Below are 23,303 nucleotides of genomic sequence, written 5' to 3'. Positions count from 1 at the left end.
TTTATACTAAATTTGACTACAGAATCTTCCGTCCATTTGATCAATACATAGGGCTCATGGCGGGTGTGAGAGGTCAACATGCTTACTCCTCCTAGGAACCTGATCCCAACTCTGGAATTTCCGAGGGTCCGTGTTTTATGCCTGTTAACAGAATTGTATTCTTTGTAATATTGTTCGAAATATAGATATCGGCGTTTGGTTTTGTTTTATTTGTGTTGTTGGTTGATATAAAAAATCTAAAATCTAAATTCGACAACGGAAGTTTGAAGTAAATTAACAGAATAATTACAACCTGAAACATGAAACTACAATGAAGCATTCAATTTAGAATATATTTCATTTTTATGAAGCATATATTTAAATAAATCGGTTACAAATACATAAAAAAAAAATCAAAAGTAAAGTGTCCAATTTTCAGTTTTTCAACTTTACGATAAATAGACTATTCTTTAATATTCAGTCTCTCTGCCAGTCCTTTCAAATTCACCAGTTTTTTTTTCTCAAATCAAAAGGTTTTGACGTTTTGCTGTAGAATGCTACTTTTGTCCCAACATTTTTTCTTTCCAGAAGGAAAAGGTAGCCGTAAATATAATCATTTGTGTTACACACTGTGAAATATTCCTTTGGATATTATTCATTACTGGGTTAAATAAGAGCATTCTACAAATCCAGTATCTTAGAGGAATATGGAATTTGTATAATAACTGGTCGTGTGTGTGTTTTATGTCCATTGCTTTACATTTTTCTAATCATCATATGTAAGCAATGGTTTTGGATCAAACAATTACAACATAGACTCATGATTGCATTACGACTGTTTTAGACCACATAGACTGAAAAGCAATATTTTATTTCATATCTCAGATTCATACATATTTTCCACAACATATGTGTGTAATCCAGGTTCAACATGATTGTTGCTCTAAACAATATGATCTTTAGTGCAGAAAATAAGCATTACGGAACTGGTAAATCATTAATTTCATAGAATCTAGTCTGAAACAAATATACATATGGATCATATGGACCTCCAATAACATCAGAGATGGGATCAGGTGCCACGGAGGAGTAAGCATCCCCTGCCAACCGGTCACACCCACCATGTGCTCCTTATGATGGGAAAAAAGGGAAAATTCGTCGAAAATGTAGTGTGTAAATAATGGCCTAACAATTAGTATGAAAAAAGTCAGTCAGCATATGACTTAATGATAGATTGTATTTGCTGACAAAGTCATTGTATCGACCACAGAACTTACGAAACGATGACTTTCAACGAGACTGTTGATATTCTTGTTTCATCAATTTGTTTGTCAATAACTAACTTTGTTTTAGAAATTGTCCATACTGTAAGCTCCCCACGGATGGCCTTTCATAAATGGGTTACAAAATATAACATTATACTGTACACACACAAGTACGGTGGTACTTCAGTCTTGGTTAACTTCAGTATTGTAAACAGAACGAGAGTTTCTCAAAGGTAACAATAATAATTTATTTATAAGCACATTTCAGCAATAACAACATCAGGTATAAAACATGAGTTTGGTCGGTGGCGTCTACCGTACAGGTCTATGGTAAAAAGGGGGCGGGGCACCAAGGTGACCGTCAACTCAAGTATTAAATAGTAATTAATAATAATGTTTTCAAATAATTAATAGGTGTCCAGTGTGTTGGGAGATAATTGTCTTAATTCTCACCTAATATTGGTTGATGGAAAGCTGGAATTTGAATTTAGCGCTAAGAGAACTTAGACAAGATTATCTGCCATTATTGGCTGATCGACTCATATATATAGACTTTCTGAGATACCATGTGATAGGGCTTAACCAATGAAATAACTGTACGGTGACACTCGACCAGTCGTGGCAATGTACGGCACCGCACAACATGAGATTTGCCGTACAGTGCCAAACAAGTTTGCCGTACACAAAGAATAAATAATTAAAAACAAGCTGTGATTTAACAAATACACATGGATTAAATTAATATGACTATGCTGGATGTTGTCCTTATCTGTAAGTAAATATTCAGTTCCTAGAAATATGTATAATTGTCATAAAAACATTGAATCGTATAGCAGACGATGTCAAATAAGTACTTTCAAATACGAGTACAATGAAAAGCTATTAAATGTACAAATGACTGCCTGATTATAATAAACAGTTTGTAACAATTATTCTAGCAATAATTTGAGTTATTTCAAATAATAAACAATCAATAAAATCACAGAGATACAAAATGCGAAACTCTGGCTAGTATGTACGTCACATCAACAAAGATGGCAGCGGGTTGCATACAAGAGTATCCAGAACAAATAATTCGTGCTATTACAGTTCTTTAAGATTATAACATCTCACCCCCAGTTCATGAATAATGACAAGAAAACATGTAGTTTTAAAAGGTATGTGACCGAATTCATGAGATACAGAATTAGATTAGAAAATAGATTATTCACATATCAGCATGTGCTATAAATAGAATAAATACATAACATGTTTTTAAAAACAGAAACTGTCTTACAAACAATTGAAATAATGTTTCTGCAAAGATGCAATCATAAAATACACAATAGAATACAGTACAATGGCAGAGCTAAATGTCGTCAAAATTATATATATTACATTACATTAGGTCTTACAATACGTAGAGCATGCTCTTGCGTATCGAATCAACTGAGAGATATAAACCCCGTATGCAGGTGATGAAGGCATTTTACTGCATAGGTAAGAGAAGTTGACGATTGAAAAGTAAGTAATGTTTATCATAAAGCTTTTTTGTTAGATTACCATTTTCATTTTAAGCCCACTGGGATATATCAAGTTGACAATGGAAATAACTATTGTTAATTGACAATTAGTTGTTGATATATCTAAATGTCGAGTTGTGTAAGGCCATCTTTAAAAAAAAGTTTGGTTACCCTCTCCCGACCGACTGGTTCAATTTACAACCGACTTTGCAACCAATCAAAGCTCGAGTTACAAGCTACATAGGAGATAATGATTTTTATTCATCGATACTCTGTTACTTTGGAACAATTTTCCCAACTTTTTTCCAAGAGGTAAATGGCTGATACCCTATGTAGGATATCAATATTTACCCCTTTATCCAATATAGTTTTTCAAATGTCAAAAAAAAATTATAAGTGTATGAAGGGTCCAAACATATCATCTTTATTTTAATTACTTACTCGTGTCCCTAATAAATTCCTTAGGAACGAAATGCATTTTAATATGAATCTGTGAAATGCAAATCTGACCTTACAAGTTAAAAGTTCGTAGAAAATTAATAGATTTAATTTCTTTTACCATTTAGAGATATTGTAATAATAAAAGAAAAGGCGATAATTTCACAGTTCCGCAAATCAAACATTGATGCAAATAAATGTTGAAGACACACTTTATTGAAATTGTATCTTTATTCTTGTTATTCAAGACACTACAGAATTTAGCACATTCAATCCTGACACAAAAGCATCAGATATGTTTGAGGTTGTACAGGCATTTTTTTTTTTTTTTTTTTTTTTTGGATATTTAAAGAAAACACTAAATGTATTTAAAGTATGTTATATCATGTTGCTTAAGCTTAGTTTGTAAAAGAAAATAATGAATGTAATATCTCTGATCACTACCGTATAATTTCAAAGAATTTTTAATAATATTTCAAATACTATCCCGTTTCTTCTTTTCTTTTTTAAAATACACATAAATGATTACATTCTTTCTGGATGCTCAAGACAGATTCTTATCGACACTTATTAAAAATAAAAAAAAAGGATTTTTAGAATAATAGACATGTGTTAATTTGAATCAAATGCAATTATAGTCTTAGATCATGTGCGTGAAAGATATCCTAAAAGGGATTAGCTGCATGGTTCATTTTAGTGTCTTCCATTTCTGTATATCAAATTGTTTTGATAGAATATGTTTAATAGGTAAGAAATACAAATAGAATTGAGATACTGTTATTAGTTTTCATATTTGTAAATTAACAAATTCTTCAAGCGAAATAATTCAGAAAGAGTTAAACAAAGTTTTAAAAGTAAATGTTGATCAGTGTTTTTCAGAAATTAAAAAGAGACTTGTAAGTCATCTATATAAGGTAAAATCATTTGTACATTAAAATTCATCAAAAATATTTTTGAAAAGATTTGTCAATATATTAACTTAGAACTTTTTAAAAATAAGTTTTGTAAAAAATGGATATATATTTACATATTAATCTCTGGTGTTTTAAGATTTCGTAAAAATAATTGAATTAAATCAAAAATTACAGCAGCCTTTTTGTTTGATTTTTTTATATTGTATTATGTACATTTAAATCGTAGATTTCTTAAATACCTCTTCGTTGCATTGGTCGATGAAATAGACTTGAAAAAATGTCTGATGCAATCACTTAAAATAATAGTCAACATAAGTCAAGTCAATTTAACGAAATTATAACAGCAGAGTGGCGCAGTGGAAGCGTGCTGGGCCCATAACCCAGAGGTCCGTGGATCGAAACCACGCTCTGCTAAATTTTTTTTCTCTGTCACATTTACAAGGGTTGTCTATAATTTCGTGGATAATGACGTTTTTGTCAAAATGAATGGTGCTAGATATATGTAGCGTGTGTCCATGAACATGTGATAAAAATTCAAAATCCATATTTTTGACGTTATCATGAGATTAGCTTACGTCAGACGGGGAAATGCGACTTGCATATACAAAGTATTTACACCTATATAGTTCGTAAAAGAGTGTGCGTTGTTTTAATTTTTATATTTTTACTTTTTATGGACAACCCTCGTATCCACATTATCTGATGTGAAGTTTAGAATCAAAATAAGCAGATACCTCCCTCTTTCTTGCTTCTACCTGATAATATTTCGCAAATTTGTCCAGAAGCACCTTTCAACTGAATCATTGATATTCTACATAATGAATAAACAATGCACGAGAATTCCAAATCAAAATTATTTTGTTGAAATCTGAAGGAAGCAGTATGTGATTTTTTTGTCTGTTTGTTATCTTGTTACAATGGCTTTCCTTTTCTGTTTTCTTTAATCATGAAGCGTAATATATTAATTTTTAATACTTTGTACAATTTTGTAACATCATTTTAAACCAAGGTGAGGTAGATAAATACTCATTTTATTGTGTTTTTCTTATTATCAAGCAACAGTGATTTTTATTCATCGACACTCCGTTGTTTTTTAACATTTCTCAACATTTTTTCCAAGACGTAAATGGCTGGTACCCTAGGTAGAAATTTAATATTGACACCTTCATCCAATATAGTTGTTTTTTTTCCAAAGTCCAAAAACATTTTTATAAGTGTATTGAGGGTCCTAAAATATCATCTTTATTTTAATTTCTCACATGTGACCAAAACAAATTTCTAACGAACGAAATGCATTTTAATATGATTCTGTGAAAACAAGTCTGACCTAACAATAAAAGTTAGAAGAAAATAGATATAATTTCTTATACCATTTAGTGAAATTGTCACACACCCGCAAATCACACAATGGTGCAAAGAAATGTTGAAGACACACTTTATTGAAATTGTATGTATATTCTTGTTATTTATATGACACTACAGAATTTAACATAACACATTCAATACTGAATTAAAAGCATGAAATACGTTTGAGGAAAGATGTATTTGTACGTGCATTTTGAGGGATATTCTTAATTTTTATTTTTAAAACAAATACATTATGACACTCTTTCCAGATACTTAAGACAGTTTCTTATCGACACTTATTAAAAATATGAAATATTTGTTTAGGATAATAGTGATGTGTTAATTTGAATCGAAAGGCAAAAATATGTGGAGGAAAGATATGTTTGTACAAGCATTTTGAGGGATTTTCTTTGTTCCTAGTTTTAAAAAAGATAAAAGATTGCATTTTTTCCGGATGCTTCAGACAGTTTCCTATTGACCCTCATTCAAAAAAAAAAAAAAATGAAATACTATTTTTAGATTAAGAGATATTTTAATATGTATCAAATGCAATAACAGTCTTAGACCACATGAAACAAATACTGAAAGTGATTATATCCATGGTTGTTTTATTTAGTATGTACCACTTCTGTATAGTATATCAAATGTTTTGATAAAATGTGTTTATTAAGTAAGAATTTCAAAGAGAATTGAGATCATTGGAAAAATAAGAACACTGATTAGTATTCATATTGGTAAATTATTCAATTTTACAAGCAAGATTAATTCAGAAAGAGTTGAACAAAGTTTTAAAAGTAAATAAAAGTAAATGTTGATCAGTGTTCATTTCTTAGAAATAAAAAAAGAGACTAAGTCACACATATTAGGTAGAATCATTTGTACATTAAAATTAAACAAAAGGTATTGTAAAGATTTGTCAAAATATTAACATCGAACTTGCATAAAAAATAAGTTTTGTAAAAAGGGGGGGGGGGGGTGGTGTATATATACATTTTAACCTTCGGTGGTTTAAGATTTCGTTAAAAATAAATGTATTAAATTCCAAAAATTACAGTAGCCTTTGTGTTTAATTTTTTTTATTGTATGATCTACATTTAAGGAAGCTCTAAACACTAACAAAAAGTGCTTTTTGGACTTGGAGAAAAATATATCATATAAAGATGTGCATATTGAGACTATTTAATTCATTTTCAACATAGGGTGCCCGCCTTATTTTTGCAAGAAAAATGTTCAAAGACAATGGACTATGCGTGAACAGAAATCACTGTTGTTTACCAACATTGGGGGAAATTAATGGAAATAATGAATTCAATTTATTCTTGGTCTAATATAATGCTACGAATATTTTAATCTATTACAAGTTGTGTAATTAACTATAAATAACCATTTTTTCTATCTTACTTCTAAGGGCAGATCACTCTAACTGTATAAAACTACCCTACAGTTAGAACTCTTTAGTGTGCAGTGTTTAGAGCTTCCTTAATCCTAGATTTCTTGAACATCTCTTCGGTGCGTTGATCGATTAAATAGGCTTGATAAAATGTCTGATGCAATATGCAATCACTGGAAATAATTAGTAAATATAAATCTATTCAATCCAAAAAATTATAATAGCAGAGTGGCGAAGTGGAGGCATGCTGGGCCCATAACCCAGAGGTCCGTGGATCGAAACCACGCTCTGCTAATTCTTTTCGCTTTCACATTTATTCACATAATCCTATGTATAGCTTAGAATTAAAATAAACAGATTTATAAATAGGCACCTCCCTCTTCTTTGCTTCTAGAAGCACCTTTCAACTAAATCATTGATATTCTACATAAATAACATACTAGGCACGAGAATTCCAAATCAAAATTATTTTGTTGAAATCTAAAGGTAGTAGGTTTTTTTTCTGTTGTTATCTTCACCCCTTTTCATAAATATTTAATGACATCAACTTTTCTTTTCCGTTTTTTTTAAAATCATAACATATAACGCACATATGTATTTACCTTAAATCGTGATACTTTGAAAATTTGTTAACATTATATTAGACCAAGATATGAGGTTATTTGATAATTTATTATGTTTTCCCATTTTCAAGCTAAAGTGATTTTCGTTCATCAGTACTCCGTTGTCTTTTAATATTTTCCCAACTTTTTTGTTTTCCAAGAGGTAAATGGCTGGTACCCTACTGAACATAATTATTTGCAAATTATATAAAATGGTTTTATTTCAAAGTCCACTACTTATTTTTATAAGTGTATGAAGGGTCCAAAAGTATCATTTTTATTTTAATTCCTCACGTGTGACCAAAAAGAAAAAAAGCAACTCCTAAATAACGAAATACATCTTAATTTGAATCTGTGAAATGCAAATCTGACCTCACAATAAAAGTTTGTAAAAAAAAGATTTAATTTCTTTAACCATTTTATGAAATTGAAATAATATAAGAAAAATCGATAATTTCAAAGTTCTGCAAATCACACAATGGTGCAAATAAATATTGAAGACACACATTATTGAAATTGTATGTATATTCTTGTTATTTATGACACTACAAAATTAAACATTAAATACTGAAATAAAAGCATCAAATATGTTTGAGGTTGTACAGACATTTTTAGGGATATTTAAAAACGCTAAATATATTTAAGGTATGTTATATCATGTTGCTTAATCTTAGTTTGTAGCACTTTTAAAAAAAGGAAAATAATTAATGTAATATCTCTGACCACTACTGCATAATTTCAAAGAATTTTTAATGATATTTCAAATACTTTTCCGTTTCTTCGTATCCTTTTTTTTAAAAACACATAATTGATTACATTTTTGTGTTGTCATGCTTAAGACAGATTCTTATCGACACTTATTAAAAATATGAAATAGTATTTTTAGAATAATAGACATGTTTTAATTTGAATCAAATGCAATAATAGACTTAGATTATATGCATGAAAGATACCCTGAAAGGGATTATCTGTATTGTTCATTTTAGTGTCTACCACTTCTGCATATCAATTTGTTTTGTTAGAATATGTTTAATAGGTAAGAAATACAAATAGAATTGAGATACTGTTATTAGTTTTCATATTTGTAAATTAACCAATTCTTCAAGCGAGATAATTCAGAAAGAGTTGCACAAAGTTTTAAAAGTAAATGTTGATCAGTGTTTATTTTTCAGAAATTAAAAAGAGACTTGTAAGTCATCTATATAAGGTAAAATCATTTGTACATTAAAATTCATCAAAAATATTTTTGAAAAGATTTGTCAATATATTAACTTAGAACTTTTTAAAAATATGTTTTGTAAAAATGGATATATATTTACATATTAATCTCTGGTGTTTTAAGATTTCGTAAAAATAACTGAATTAAATAAAAAAATTACAGCAGCCATTTTGTTTGACTTTTTTTTTAATATTGTATTATGTACATTTAAATCGTAGATTTCTTAAATACCTCTTCGTTGCATTGGTCGATGAAATAGACTTGAAAAAATGTCTGATGCAATCACTGGAAATAATAGTCAACATAAGTCAATTCAATTAAAAGAAATTATAACAGCAGAGTGGCGCAGTGGAAGCGTGCTGGGCCCATAACCCAGAGGTCCGTGGATCGAAACCACGCTCTGCTATTTTTTTTCTCTGTCACATTTACGAGGGTTGTCCATAACGTTCGTGGATAATGACGTTTTTGTCAAAATGAATGGTGTTAGATGTATGTAGCGTGTGTCCATGAACATGTGATAAAAAATTCAAATTCCATATTTTTGACGTTATCATGAGATTAGCTTACGTCAGACGGGGCCGCCTGCGTTGCGCAATGGTTAGAGCGTCTGCTCTAGAGTCGCGGAGTAAGGAGTTGATCCTTACGTCGCGGGTTCGAATCCCACTGTGGGATGTGGAGACCGGTCCTTCGGATGAGACCGTATAAACCGAGGTCCCGTAGGTGTTGGCACGAAAGGGATCCCTCACTGCTCAATGGCCGTAAGTGCCGAGTATAGGACAAAATTTGCAGCTCTCCACCGGCAAGTGGTGGCGTCTCCATATGAGTGAAAAATTCTCTAGAGGGACGTTAAACAACATACAAACAAACAAACAAACATCAGACTGGGAAATACGTTTTGCATATACAAAGTATTTACACCTATATAGTTCGTAAAAGAGTGTGTGTTGTTTTGATTTTTATATTTTTACTTTTTATGGACGACCCTGGTATTCACATAATCTTATGTGAAGTCTAGAATCAAAATAAGCAGATACCTCCCTCTTTCTTGCATCTCCCTGATAATATTTCGCGAAATTGTCCAGAAGCGCCTTTCAACTAAGTTATTGATAGTCTACATAAATAATAAACTATGCGCGAGAATTCCAAATCAATTTTATTTGGTCAATCAAAATTATTTTTGTTGAAATCTGAAGGAAGTAGTATGTGATTTTTTTTTTTTTTTTTTTTTTTTTTTTTTTTTTTGGGGTCTGTTTGTTATCTCCACCTTTCTTCATAAATATCTAAATTACAATGACTTTCCTTTTCTGTTTCTTTAATCATGAAGCGCAGTATATTAATTTTTAACCATGATACTTTGTACAATTTTATGATATTATATTAGACCAAGATGAGGTAGATAAATACTCATTTTGTTGTGTTTTTCCAATATTCAAGCAACAGTGATTTTTATTCATCGATACTCCGTTGTTTTTGAACATTTTCCCAATATTTTTTTTGCAAGACGTAAATGGCTGGTACCCTAGGTAGAAAATCAATATTTACACCTTCATCCAATATAGTTTTTTTCCAAAGTCCAAAAACATTTTTATGAGTTTATTGAGGGTCCTAAAATATCATCTTTATTTTAATTCCTCACATGTGACCAAAACAAATTTCTAACGAACGAAATGCATTTTAATATGAATCTGTGAAAACAAATCTGACCTAACAATAAAAGTTAGAAGAAAATTGATTTAATTTCTTATACTATTTAGTGAAATTGTCACACTCTCGCAAATCACACAATGGTGCAAAGAAATGTTGAAGACACACTTTATTGAAATTGTATGTATATTCTTGTTATTTATATGACACTACAGAATTTAACATAACACATTCAATACTGAAATAAAAGCATGAAATACGTTTGAGGAAAGATGTATTTGTACGTGCATTTTGAGGGATATTCTTAATTTTTATTTTTAAAACAAATACATTATGACACTCTTTCCAGATACTTAAGATAGTTTCTTATCGACACTCATTAAAAATATGAAATATTTTTCTTAGGATAATAGTGATGTGTTAATTTGAATCGAAAGGCAAAAATATGTGGAGGAAAGATGTGTTTGTACAAGCATTTTGAGGGATTTTCTTTGTTCCTAGTTTTAAAAAAGATAAAAGATTGCATTCTTTCCGGATGCTTCAGACAGTTTCTTATTGACCCTCATTCAAAAAAAAAAAAAAATGAAATAGTATTTTTAGAATAATAGACATTTATTAATTTGTATCGACTGCAATAACAGTCTTAGACCACATGAAACACATACTGAAAGTGATTATATCCATGGTTGTTTTTTTTAGTATGTACCACTTCTGTATAGTATATCAAATGTTTTGATAAAATGTGTTTATTAAGTAAAAAATTCAAAGAGAATTGAGATAATTGGAAAAATAAGAACACTGATTTGTATTCATATTTGTAAATTAACCAATTTTACAAGCAAGATTAATTCAGAAAGAGTTGAACAAAGTTTTAAAAGTAAATAAAAGTAAATGTTGATCAGTGTTTATTTCTTAGAAATAAAAAAAAAAGAGACTAAGTCATCCATATTAGGTAAACATCATTTGTACATTAAAATTAAAGAAAAAGTGTAGTAAAGATTTGTCAAAATATTAACATCGAACTTGCATAAAATAAGTTTTGTAAAAAAGGGGGAAAATGTATATATATATACATTTTAACCTTCGGTGGTTTAAGATTCGTAAAAATAAATGTATTAAATTCAAAAATTACAGCAGCCTTTTTGTTTAATTTCTTTATTGTATGATCTACATTTAAATCCTAGATTTCGTAAACACCTCTTCGTTGCATAATTCAATTAAATAGGCTTGATAAAATGTCTAATGCAACATGCGATCACTGGAAATAATTAGAAAATATAAATTTATTCAATTTAAAAAAATATAACAGCAGAGTGGCGAAGTGGAAGCGTGCTGGGCCCATAACCCAGAGGTCCGTGGATCGAAACCACGCTCTGCTAATTCTTTTCGCTTTCACATTTATTCACATAATCCTATGTGAAGTTCAGAATTAAAATAAACAGATATATAAATAGGTACCTCCCTCTTTTTTGCTTCTAGAAGCATCTTTCAACTAAATCATTGATGTTCTACATAAATAACATACTAGGCACGAGAATTCCAAATCAAAATTATTTTGTTGAAATCTAAAGGTAGTAGTATGTGTGGTTTTTTTCTGTTCGTTATCTTCACCTTTTTACATAAATATCTAAATGGCCACGACTTTTCTTTTCCGTTTTTTTAATCATAATATATAATACACATGTATATTTACCTATAACCGTGATACTTTGTAAAATTTGCCAACATTATATCAGACCAAAATGACATATTTTGATACTTAATTTTTTGTGTTTCCCATTTTCAAGCAATAGTGATTTTCATTCATCAGTACTCCTTTGTTTTTGTTTTTTTTTGTTTTCCAAGAGGTAAATGGCTGGAACCCTATTGAACATAATTATTTGCAAATTATATTTTTTTTTCAAAGTCCACAACTTATTTTTATAAGTGTATGGAGGGTCCAAAATATCATCTTTATTTTAATTCCTCACGTGTGACAAAAACAACTCCTAAATAACGAAATGCATTTTAATTTGAATCTGTAAAACGCAAATCAAACCTCACAATAAAAGTTTGTAGAAAATAGATTTAAGGAAGCTCTAAACACTGCACACTAAAGAGTTCTAATTGTAGGGTGGTTTTATAAAGTTAGAGTGATCTGCCCTTAGAAGTAAGATAGAAAAAATGGTAATTTATAGTTAATTACATAATTTGTAATGGATTAAAATATTCGTGGCATTATATTAGACCAAGAATAAGTAATTGAATTCATTATTTCCATTAATTTCCCCCAATGTTGGTAAACAACAGTGATTTCCCTTCACGCATAGTCCATTGTCTTTGAACATTTTTCTTGCAGAAATAAGGCAGGTACCCTATGTTGAAAATGAATTAAATAGTCTCAACATGCACACCTTTATATGATGTATTTTTCTCCAAAAAACACTTTTGTTAGTGTTAAGAGCTTCCTTAATTTTTTTAACCATTTAGTGAAATTGTAATAATATAAGAAAAAGCGATAATTTCAAAGTTCCACAAATGACACATAGAGGTGCAAATAAATATTGAAGACAAACATTATTGAAATTGTATCTATATTCCTGTTATTTATGACACTACAAAATTAAACATTAAATACTGAAATAAAAGCACCAAATATGTTTGAGGTTGTACAGACATTTTTGGGGGATATTTAAAAACGCTAAATATATTTAAGTTATTTATATCATGTTGTTTAATCTTAGTTTGTACCACTTTTAGAAAAAGGAAAATAATGAATGTAATATCTCTGACCACAACTGCATAATTTCAAAGAACTTTTAATGATATTTCAAATACTTTTCCGTTTCTTCGTATCTTTTTTTTAAACACATAATTGATTACATTTTTGTGTTGTCATGCTTAAGACAGATTCTTATCGACACTTATTAAAAATATGAAATAGTATTTATAGAATAATAGAGATGTGTTAATTTGAATTGAATGCAATTATAGTCTTAGACCATATGCATGAAGGATATCCTGAAAGGGATTATCTGCATGGTTCTTTTTAGTGTCTACCACTTCTGTATATCAAATTATTTTGATAGAATATGTTTAATAGGTAAGTAATAGAAAGAGAATTGAGATACTGTTATTAGTTTTCATATTTGTAAATTAACCAATTCAAGCGAGATAATTCAGAAAGAGTTAAACAAAGTTTTAAAAGTAAATGTTGATCAGTGTTCATTTCTTAGAAATTAAAAAAAAGAGACATGTAAGTCATCCAAATTAGGTAAACATCGTTTGTACATTAAAATTAAACAAAAATGTTTTTGAAAAGATTTGTCAATATATTGACATTGAACTTGTTTAAAAATAATTTGTGGAAAAAAGAAAAAAAAATCTGTATATATTCACATATTGATCTCTGGTGTTTTAAGATTTCGTAAAAATAAACGCATTAAATTCAAAAATTACAGCAGCCTTTTTGTTTAATTTCTTTATTGAATGATCTACATTTAAATCTTAGATTTCTTAAATAAGTCTTCGTTGCATTGATCGATTAAATAGGCCTGACGAAATGTCTAATGCAATCACTGGAAATAATAGTAAATATAAGTCAATTCAATTCAGAAAAACTTGTAACAGCAGAGTGGCGCAGTGGAAGCGTGCTGGGCCCATAACCCAGAGGTCCGTGGATCGAAACCACGCTCTGCTAATTTTTTTTCCTCTATCACATTTACGAGCACATTATCTTATAGGAAGTCTGGTATTAAAATAAACAGAAATATGTAAGCAGATACCTCTCTCGTTCTTGCTTCTCACTAATAATACTTCCTAAAAATGACCAGAAGCACCTTTCAACTAAACCTTTGATATCCTAAATATATAACATACTAGGCACGAGATTTCCAAATCAAAATTATCTGAAGGTAATGGTCAGATATGATTTTTCAGTTCGTTATCTTCACTACCAAATTATAACGACTTTTTTTTTCTGTTTTCTATAATCATTACACATGCATGTAATATATTTATCTTTAACCGTGACACTTTGTAAAATTTGTTTACATTATACCAAGATGAGGTTATTAAATACTTAATTTCGTGTGTTTTCCCATTTTTAGGCAATTGTGATTTCATCAGCACTCCGTTGTCTTTTAAAATTTACCCCAACGTTTTTTTCCGAGAGGTAAATCGCTGGTACCCCACCACTGAGCATGAATATTTACACTTTTATCCAATATAGTTCTTTCAGGTTCAGAAAATATTTTTATTAGTGTATGGATATGCTTAAAAATATTTTTTTTCATTTTTTTTCAATTCCTTACACGTGACCAAAAGAATCTCATAAAGAACGAAATATATTCTAATATGAATCAGTGAAAGCAAATCGGACCTCACAATAAAAGTTTGTAGAAATAGGTTTAATTTCTTTTATCATTTTCGAAATATAAGCGATAATTTCACAGTTCTAAAAATTACACAATGGTGCAAATAAATGTTGAAGACGCACATCATTAAGGAATGTTTTTAAGTTTTGTACCAGTCATTGAAAAAAAATGCAAACGTGCAAGTGTGTGTGATTTACACACCAATAATTCACACTAAGCTTAAAAATATTCCTTATATTTACATTTTACATATTTTAAAGCACCAAAAACATACTCAATGTTTGCATTTCTCGCTGCGTCTCTGTAGTATCATTGTGACATCACTTTAGCGCGAGTTTTTCATGCATATTTCTACGCTTGATACAAGAAAATGGCATTCAAATCAATTTTATAGTTAGTTAAGAAGAAAATCTACAGCTAATAAAAGAGCACAATTAGCTAATTTTGTAGTTGTAGTTTTAGGATAATAGAGATGTGTTAATTTGAATCGAACGCAATATTCATATACCACATAAAAGATATGCTGAAAGTAATTATCTCGATTTTTTGAGTGTCTTCCACTTCAGCCTATCAAAATATTTGGATAGAATACGTTCAACACGTACGAAAAAGAATTTTTTAACAATATTTTCAAAGTTAAGAAAAACTAAATGTTGATCAGCTTTTATTTCTTAAAATTTAAAAAGAGACTTGTAAGTCATCCATATTAGGTGAATATCATTTGTACATTAATATTAAATGTTTTGAAAAGATTTGTTAAAATATTTGCACAAAGCTTGTTTAAAATAAGATTTGTAAAAAAGAAAATACAAACCGACACAGGAATATTTGGTGTTTTAAGGTTTCGTAAGAGTAACCGAATTACATTTAAAAATACAAGTTTTTTGTCTGATTTTTTTTTTTATTCCATGGTCTACAATCACTGCTGGTAAAATGCGAATCGAGAAAATATTGATTTCGGACACACGTCACTATAGGCTTACATCAGTGAGGCAGAATAGTTCAATTATACGTTAAGACATAGCAGTATATTGGATAAAGACGTGATCATTGATGTTCGATTTATTTTTGTGCAGTAAAGTTGCTTGTTAGTTGAATAAATATAAGGAGAAAATCAGTATCTCCTTTAATTACACCTGTTCAATGTATATTATTAGACATATTCATATTTGCAGTTTACATGTTATACACAAATTACAGTACATTATTTTCCTGAAATCTGATTTTTGTATCTAATATTTTAACAGTATTCAATAACGTTTAATTAAAGCTAGATTTATTCAGTAACCTGTCTAATTAGTCATTCGACCCTCTATGTGTCGAATGCGAGTACGTGAAAAACACGATGCAAAAAGCTATTTACATGTATATTTTGATGTTGAGCACTTTTCGGGTGTGAAAACAATTCTATCGATTAACTATTTGGTAAATTTGCTATATAATTTATATATATATATATATATATATATATATATATATATATATATATATATATATATATATATATATATATATATATATATATATATATATATATATATATATATATATATATAATATTGAACAAGACAATTCACAGGTGCCGATAGTAGTGAGTGTCCGAAATCAATAATTTACGATTCGTACTTTACCAGCAGTGTGCATTTAAATTTCTTAAATACTTCTTCGCGTTGATCGATTATTTGGGCCTGACAGAATGTCTGATGCAATCACTTGAAATAATAGGAAATATAAGATAATTCATTTTAAAGAAATTTGAAGCAGCAGAGTGGCGCAGTGGAAGCGTGCTGGGCCCATAACCCAGAGGTCCGTGGATCGAAACCACGCTCTGCTAATTTTTTTTTTCTCTTTCACATTTATTCGACATATTTATCTTATGTGAAGTCTGGAAATAAAATAAACAGATATATGTATAGATAAAAAGATGTCTGTCTCTTTCTTGTCTATCAAGAAAACTTTCCAGAAGCACCTTTCAGCTGAATCATAATATTCTACATAAACAACATGCTAAACACGACAATACCATATCCAAAATACTAGTATCTTGTTGAAATTTGAAGGTACTAGTATGTGGTCATAGAAAGCGCCAATTTTCTTTTTCTTTTTAAGGTTTTTCCTCCCCAATTTCGGAGTAACTACATCATTTTTTTCTTGAAACATCTTTTTTAGGTCAAGACAATAAAAAATATGTAATATGCAAATCATTTCTCTATATCTTCAACGTCTAACTTTTTTGGACATATTTGATACCAATTGATAGGCCTTTGTTTTTATACTAAATACTTTTAAATTGATTACGGATTACCCTGTCTACCTGATCAATACACAGGGCTCATGGCGGGTGTGACGGATCGACAGGGATGCTTCCTAAACACCTGATCCCACTTCTACAATTTCATGGAGTCCTTGTTTATGCCCTGTTTACAAATTTGTGTTGTTTGTAGGGTTTTTTTTTTTTTTTTAGATCGATGGCTGTTCGTTATCTTCACTTATTTAAAAATATCCAAATGACACCGACTTTCCTTCTCTCTTTTTTTTTAAGTTGTGACATAAACATACTGAGTCTGTTATAGGGGATACTTTGAGGGATTGAAAATATTAAGAAAATGTATAACATATTTTTCATCTTTCTAGATAACCTCTTGCATTATTTATTGGATGACCCTCGTATTCTATCAACACATTTTGATATACAGAAGTGGTAGACACTAAAATGAACCATGCAATTAACATTTTCAGCATATCTGTCCTGCATGTGGTCAAAGAATATTATTGCATTCGATACAAATAAAGACATCGTTTTAAATCCTGAAAAATACTATTTCATTTTTTTTGTCGATAAGAAGCATCTGGAAAGAATGTAATCATTTATCTTTTTAAAAGTAGAAACGAAGAAAGGTATTTAAAACATAATTAAAAATTCTTTAAAATAATACAGAGTGATCACAGATATTACAATCATAATTTTCTTTTTCCTCCAAGTGCTACAAAGTTTGGTTAAGCAACATGATATAACATACCTTAAATGTTTTTTTATTTAACACTTATTCCTCAAAATGTTTGTACAAACATATCTTTTCTCAAACATATTTCATGCTTTTATTTCAGTATTGAATGTTAAGTGTTAAATTTTCTAGTGTCATAAATAAGAGGAATATAAATTCAATTTTAATCAAGTGCGTTTTTATCATTTATTTGCAACACTGTGTGATTTGGGCAACTGTGAAATGATCGTTATTTTATATTGTTATATTTTCACTAAGCAATAAAAGAAATTAAATCCATTTTCTACAAACTTTCTTAAGGAGTTTGTTAGGGACATATGACACGAGTATGGAATTAAAATAAAGATGATGTTTCAGAATATTTATTGATTTATTTTTAAAAAAAATAGTATTTTATACATCATAATTTATTCTTGATTGTCTGTTTCAAAAGTGTGCTGTGAATTTTTTTCCCCAAAATTAGAGATCAATTGTAATTATCAACAGGAAATAAATTAGTGTTAATCAGTAAATATTTTATAAATAAAGGAGGGAACTTATTACTCTACAATACCGTATATACCCTATCAATTATTAAAAATTGCAGACCCGTTAGTTTGCTTAGAGTAAAATATGAAAAAAAAAAACTTCAGTTAATGTAGTAGAAAAAAATGTATTTAGATTGATTTAATTTTTTGGCTTTCATTTGTTTAGTTTTGCTTTTTAAAAGAATACGTATATATTGTTTACTGCACTGAATGTAAAGAAGCATCGGTACTGGCTATGCTTTCTTGAACTCAATTCTTTGTTGCAATTTCTGTAAAAACATTAAATACGGAGACGACCAAAATGTTTTTTAAGAATTTATATTATTTTATCATTTAAACATAGTTTGAATATAACCTATATTTCTATCTATGCATAATTTTAAGTGTTTTTTCAAAATATGTTAAAAATTCCCGTCTTAATATAAATAAACGTTTCCAACAGTGGGGCTATATAATTACAATACGATATTTCAGGTAAAGCGTTCTTCATCAATAATAAAAGTTATTATCATGTTCTCAGTTCTTTTTCAGATTTGAAGTTTTCTTGTTTTTGTCAATTGTGAAGCATAGAAAAGCTGTCTTGGATTCACTGATGTCTGGCGATTGTCAGTTCCTACATGCATAAATGTGCACGATTAAGTCTAAAAGAAATTGTTCTATGACAGATTCCTGTTTACCATTATATTGCCCTTCCTCTTATCAATAAGCCAAGCTTGCATAACGGCAAATTTAAGAACTTCAGGCCAGTATCTAACTTCCATTCATTTACAAGATATTGGAGGAAGTGATCTTAGGCAGACTAAAGACCCATATGGAAATGAATCACCTACAGTCTGCGTATAGGGCCTTTACAGAGACTGTTGCTTCATGTTAATCATGATGTTGTGTCAGCGCTGGATAACACTTTCTTTGAAGACTTGAGCATTCGCTCCTTCATTTCCAAAGACGCATGCTAGACCCTATTTAGTGTGTTTTTATGTTTTGAGATTAGACTATGAGAATGCTTTTTATATACTGGGATCAGTGATGCAGAGGCTACACTGCAGACAGAATTGTTACTCGAACAAAGGATCATGATAACATCACTGACGGTCCTGTATCCTTCCACTGGTTACCTTTAAATTAATGTACCCTTTACAGGATCCTACTGCATACCTTTAAGACGTTGTACAATACTGCACAACAATACCTAAAGGAATTAGGGACACTACATTCCGTATAGCTGATGTTTGTAAAACCGGGTGTGCGCAAAGAATCATATAATACGAGAAGGTTTGACGTGGTTGAAGCAACACCGTGTGGCACGAACTTCCAATTTTACTTAGATTTCAAAAGTCTTGTGGAACGGGACTTGAAATTACATCTTTTAAGACATATATTTAATGTTAAAATTTCAGTATCAATTTTAATTTGTTTTCAAATCGCAAATTACTTTACGTCTGTAATCTTTATTCTTAAAATGTTTTACTTATTGTTGTGCATACAAACCACACTATATTTTATATATTATTATGTTTATCAAAATCGTACTCTCATAATAAATACATAAAGGTTTGATTCTGTTATATGTCTACTTTGAGATTGGAAGATATCGCATACTGATCTCATCAGAGTAATAAATGCTATTTTAGATTGACAAGCGCTTCAGAGTATTTCTGTAGAGAACGCTAGATAAGTTTTATAGAAATAATAATAATTGTAAGCGTCAAGTCAATGGTATTTCCATGTCCCTTAAACAGGTACTATTCAGTTAGTAATACAGTATTCATTTTCACCTTTTCTAAATCTAACTCTTTATAGACGACTTTTGGACAATTTAACTTGTTAAAGATAATAAACATTGACTGGAATTGATCAATGTCCGGTAGTTAAACCTTCATGGTATTAAAAAATGCAATTACATGTATATGCAGCCAAAAGCAGAAATGCAGAAATTCTATCTGTTGACTCTTGGATATATGTTTGTTGTGATCTATTAACTGTATACGTAGGGGAAGACCTGGATTAAATTAATTCAATTTACTATTTGTGTATTTTGATGCGTTTGTATACAATATCATCACGTTTGCTTATCACTACCAATTATTATCCATAGATGCATATTTCCGTTTTGATTCTCCATGTATCACATTTGTTCGCATAATTTGCATGTTATAAGTTCATTACAGACTTCGAGTACTTTCTATTGGAATCAAAACATTACCATTCCAAATGAGATGTGAAGATAACAGTGATCATTCTCAAAATTTAAACAATTGTAACGTGTATGATTGGGTTCTTACAAGAGAAAGATACTAAGTTTTCCTCTTACTCTGTCTGAGTTTATAATTGCAATGATTGATAAGACCGCTCTGTCTGAGGGTAAATCACACAGTATTAAAATTTTTTCCTCTTATCTAGAGATGGGGACTGGGTATGGTTCTTTCACCGTGTTTCTCCTCCTAGGTTCCTATTGATAGGAAAGAACTGGGTGTCTCAATCTTCTTCAGATTTACAACACCCAGAACTTAACATCAATTCCCTGGGATTACTTACCACTGGTGCTTCTATTCTATGGCTTCTATTCTTACCCTTACTACTTCTTTATTCGACTATTCTTTTTCCGGCTTCTGATTCAGCTGTCGGCTTCTTCAGCTAACTTCTGAATGCCTGACTTCCCAAAGCTTCGCTTTATATACCCTTGGGCTAGTCTATGCCAAGGGAAGTCAGGTCATTCCATTATTTGAGGTCTTCAGTGCGTTTATCTAAATGCCCCTTAACCATTACACAATTATACAAATGACGAGCAGAGCCATAACGGACTTCGGAAAACAGATAAGGGATCAGGTATTATGGAAGAGTAAGCATCCCCTGCGGACCGGTCACATCCACCGTGTGCTCCTTGTCATGACTGGGTAAACATAAAATTCTGTAGACAATTCAGTGTGAAAATAATGGCCCAACAATATGTACGAAAGATGTCAGGCAATATTTGACCCAACACGAAAATGCATCCTCAAACAAGGCCTACATATATTTACCGACCATAGAATTTGCAAAATGTTGACTTTAAACAGCATTTTTGAATTTCCCAATGAAAGTGCAACTTTAATTGTTTGACTTTATCTATCAATATACGTATTTAGCAGCTATGGAATATAATATACCATAAGTTTTGTTTGGGGTGCATATTTTCCTATTTGAAATTGAACTTCTCTGGGTCAAAGTTTTTTGCTTCTTGCAAGAAACGTAAAACAAGAATCAATCAATCAATCTTCAAATATAAATTTTTTGTAATGTTATGTCATGAATATGTTTACTTATAATGGACATTCATAAGAAACTAACAACTAAACTTTTTTGACAAACAGGGCGACTTCAGCTTTTCCATTGTAAACTTATCCTTTTGATATAGTAATATTCCACTATCGCTGGCATACACGTATGTTGCTCATGTCTCTTAACTGAATCAGTGCACAATTGCATGTTCCAAGTAAGATAACTTTTTAACCGAGGCAAGTTACTGACAAAAAAAATCATTGTTGCAGGCCTTTCAGCACTCTCGTTTTAAGAGAGCATCTCGCGAATTCTATGGTCTTTATACAGAGCTTGATTGCAAATACAACCTATCGTTGAGACAAATTTTAACATTAATGTGTTGGGCCATTGTTTGAAGACTGATTTTGACTATGGAGTATTGGGCTTACCTGATCATTACAAAGGGCGCGAGGTTGCTTTTACCGGTCGAAAGGGTATAGTTCCTCCATCGCATCTAATTATTTAGATGCGATCTTTTTTTTTAAAAAAAAAAAACAAACTCTTTTTGAGTTCGGTGTTTTTATTCTGGTAACGATTAAAGTTTATAGAACTTAAGACATTGATTACTGTTCGTGTTCTCCAACTTTTCCCATTGAAAATATGTTAAAATTATCTGAATTTTTATTAAATTTAATTAAATGGAATTGAAAAAGAATATTTGAAATTTATATATTCGATTGACAAAATCAACAATCATTTGTTTGTTTGTTTTTACATTCGTATATATATGACATTCCAAAACCTTAGCAAATTATTTTTAAATCAAGTGCCTTTAGTACACTGTATGTAATCAGTTTTTGTAATCAATGGACTAAAAATGACATTAGAGATTTTTTTTTAAGGACAGATGATACATTCCTCAAAAATATATAATTTTTTCCAAGATTTTGTCATTGAAGTATTGGTACTTTAACATGTTTACTCCCAAAAAATTGAGGTACCTTACCAGAGATTTGTGCATAATACCAGAGGATAGTTTTTCTTGTAAAATCCTTTTGGAAAAAATTTAATTTGCCAATATCAAATTTTATAGTGTATGGATTTTTTTTAAAGACGATTAGAAACTGGTTAAGAAATAATAAAAACCTCAAAATTTTGAATATTTTTCATATTTTACGAAGATATACATAACAGATATTTTAGGAACGTATCGTCTGACCTTAATGTATGTATTAAATTCACACTGTACTTTTTTATGTATTTGTGTGATCATGAACTAGTGCACTGCTGACAGCACGTATTAAATAGAAATGTACCCAAAAGATGTTCACATACAACGGTCGGTTTTGTTAAAACAAAACATATTCATCCAAAGTGCATTACAATGAGGATTTTCTTCTAAAAATAACTTCCTATTTTGATAGGATATCTTCCTCAAAAAAGTATTTTTAAAATAGACTGTCAATTTCTATGTCATTTCATAACTATGATGTTAGTGTGGCTAGCCATTAGTTTATGTTACAACAGGGTTTTTGAATAAAAGTTTAACAAAATCAGAAAATTGTGTCCAATATTGAAATTTTGTTATACCCTGAGAGACAATTCTCAGTCAGCCTCTTCGTTTTCTTTGAGATTAATATTTTTAAACCTTCTAATATGTTTACATTAGATATTCTAAATCTTATCAAATTATTTTCAAATAATTATTAAGAGTGGGCAAATCAATTTTTTATAATATTTTTAACAAAATTATCTGATAATAAAGCAAAGCAAGAGTATAGCAAAATTCTCAAGAACTTGTTAAGTAGGATATCGAAAAGGGAAACCCACTGGAATATCGACATGCCCACCTGCAACAGACATGCATACTTAATACAAC

General features: G+C 30.0%; 4 non-coding genes across 4 annotated transcripts; all 4 read left to right on the top strand.

Moving 5' to 3' along the window:
- The first annotated feature begins 4,440 nt into the window (after positions 1 to 4,440).
- Positions 4,441 to 4,512, top strand: Trnam-cau (transfer RNA methionine (anticodon CAU)). The gene has a single exon. It is a non-coding gene; the product is annotated as a tRNA-Met (tRNA).
- A 4,478-nt stretch (positions 4,513 to 8,990) lies between these two features.
- Trnam-cau (transfer RNA methionine (anticodon CAU)) lies at positions 8,991 to 9,062 on the top strand. The gene has a single exon. It is a non-coding gene; the product is annotated as a tRNA-Met (tRNA).
- A 4,845-nt stretch (positions 9,063 to 13,907) lies between these two features.
- Trnam-cau (transfer RNA methionine (anticodon CAU)) lies at positions 13,908 to 13,979 on the top strand. Its single transcript has one exon. It is a non-coding gene; the product is annotated as a tRNA-Met (tRNA).
- Positions 13,980 to 16,417: 2,438 nt separating this feature from the next.
- Positions 16,418 to 16,489, top strand: Trnam-cau (transfer RNA methionine (anticodon CAU)). Its single transcript has one exon. It is a non-coding gene; the product is annotated as a tRNA-Met (tRNA).
- Positions 16,490 to 23,303: the final 6,814 nt, after the last annotated feature.

Source organism: Saccostrea echinata, unplaced genomic scaffold (genome assembly GCF_033153115.1).
Source record: "Saccostrea echinata isolate AGI-Se365-2 ecotype Australia unplaced genomic scaffold, CSIRO_AGI_Sech_v1 ptg000030l, whole genome shotgun sequence".
Lineage (NCBI taxonomy): Eukaryota > Metazoa > Mollusca > Bivalvia > Ostreida > Ostreidae > Saccostrea > Saccostrea echinata.
The sequence above is the reverse complement of the archived record's forward strand: the minus strand, read 5'-3'. Positions and strand labels throughout refer to the sequence as shown.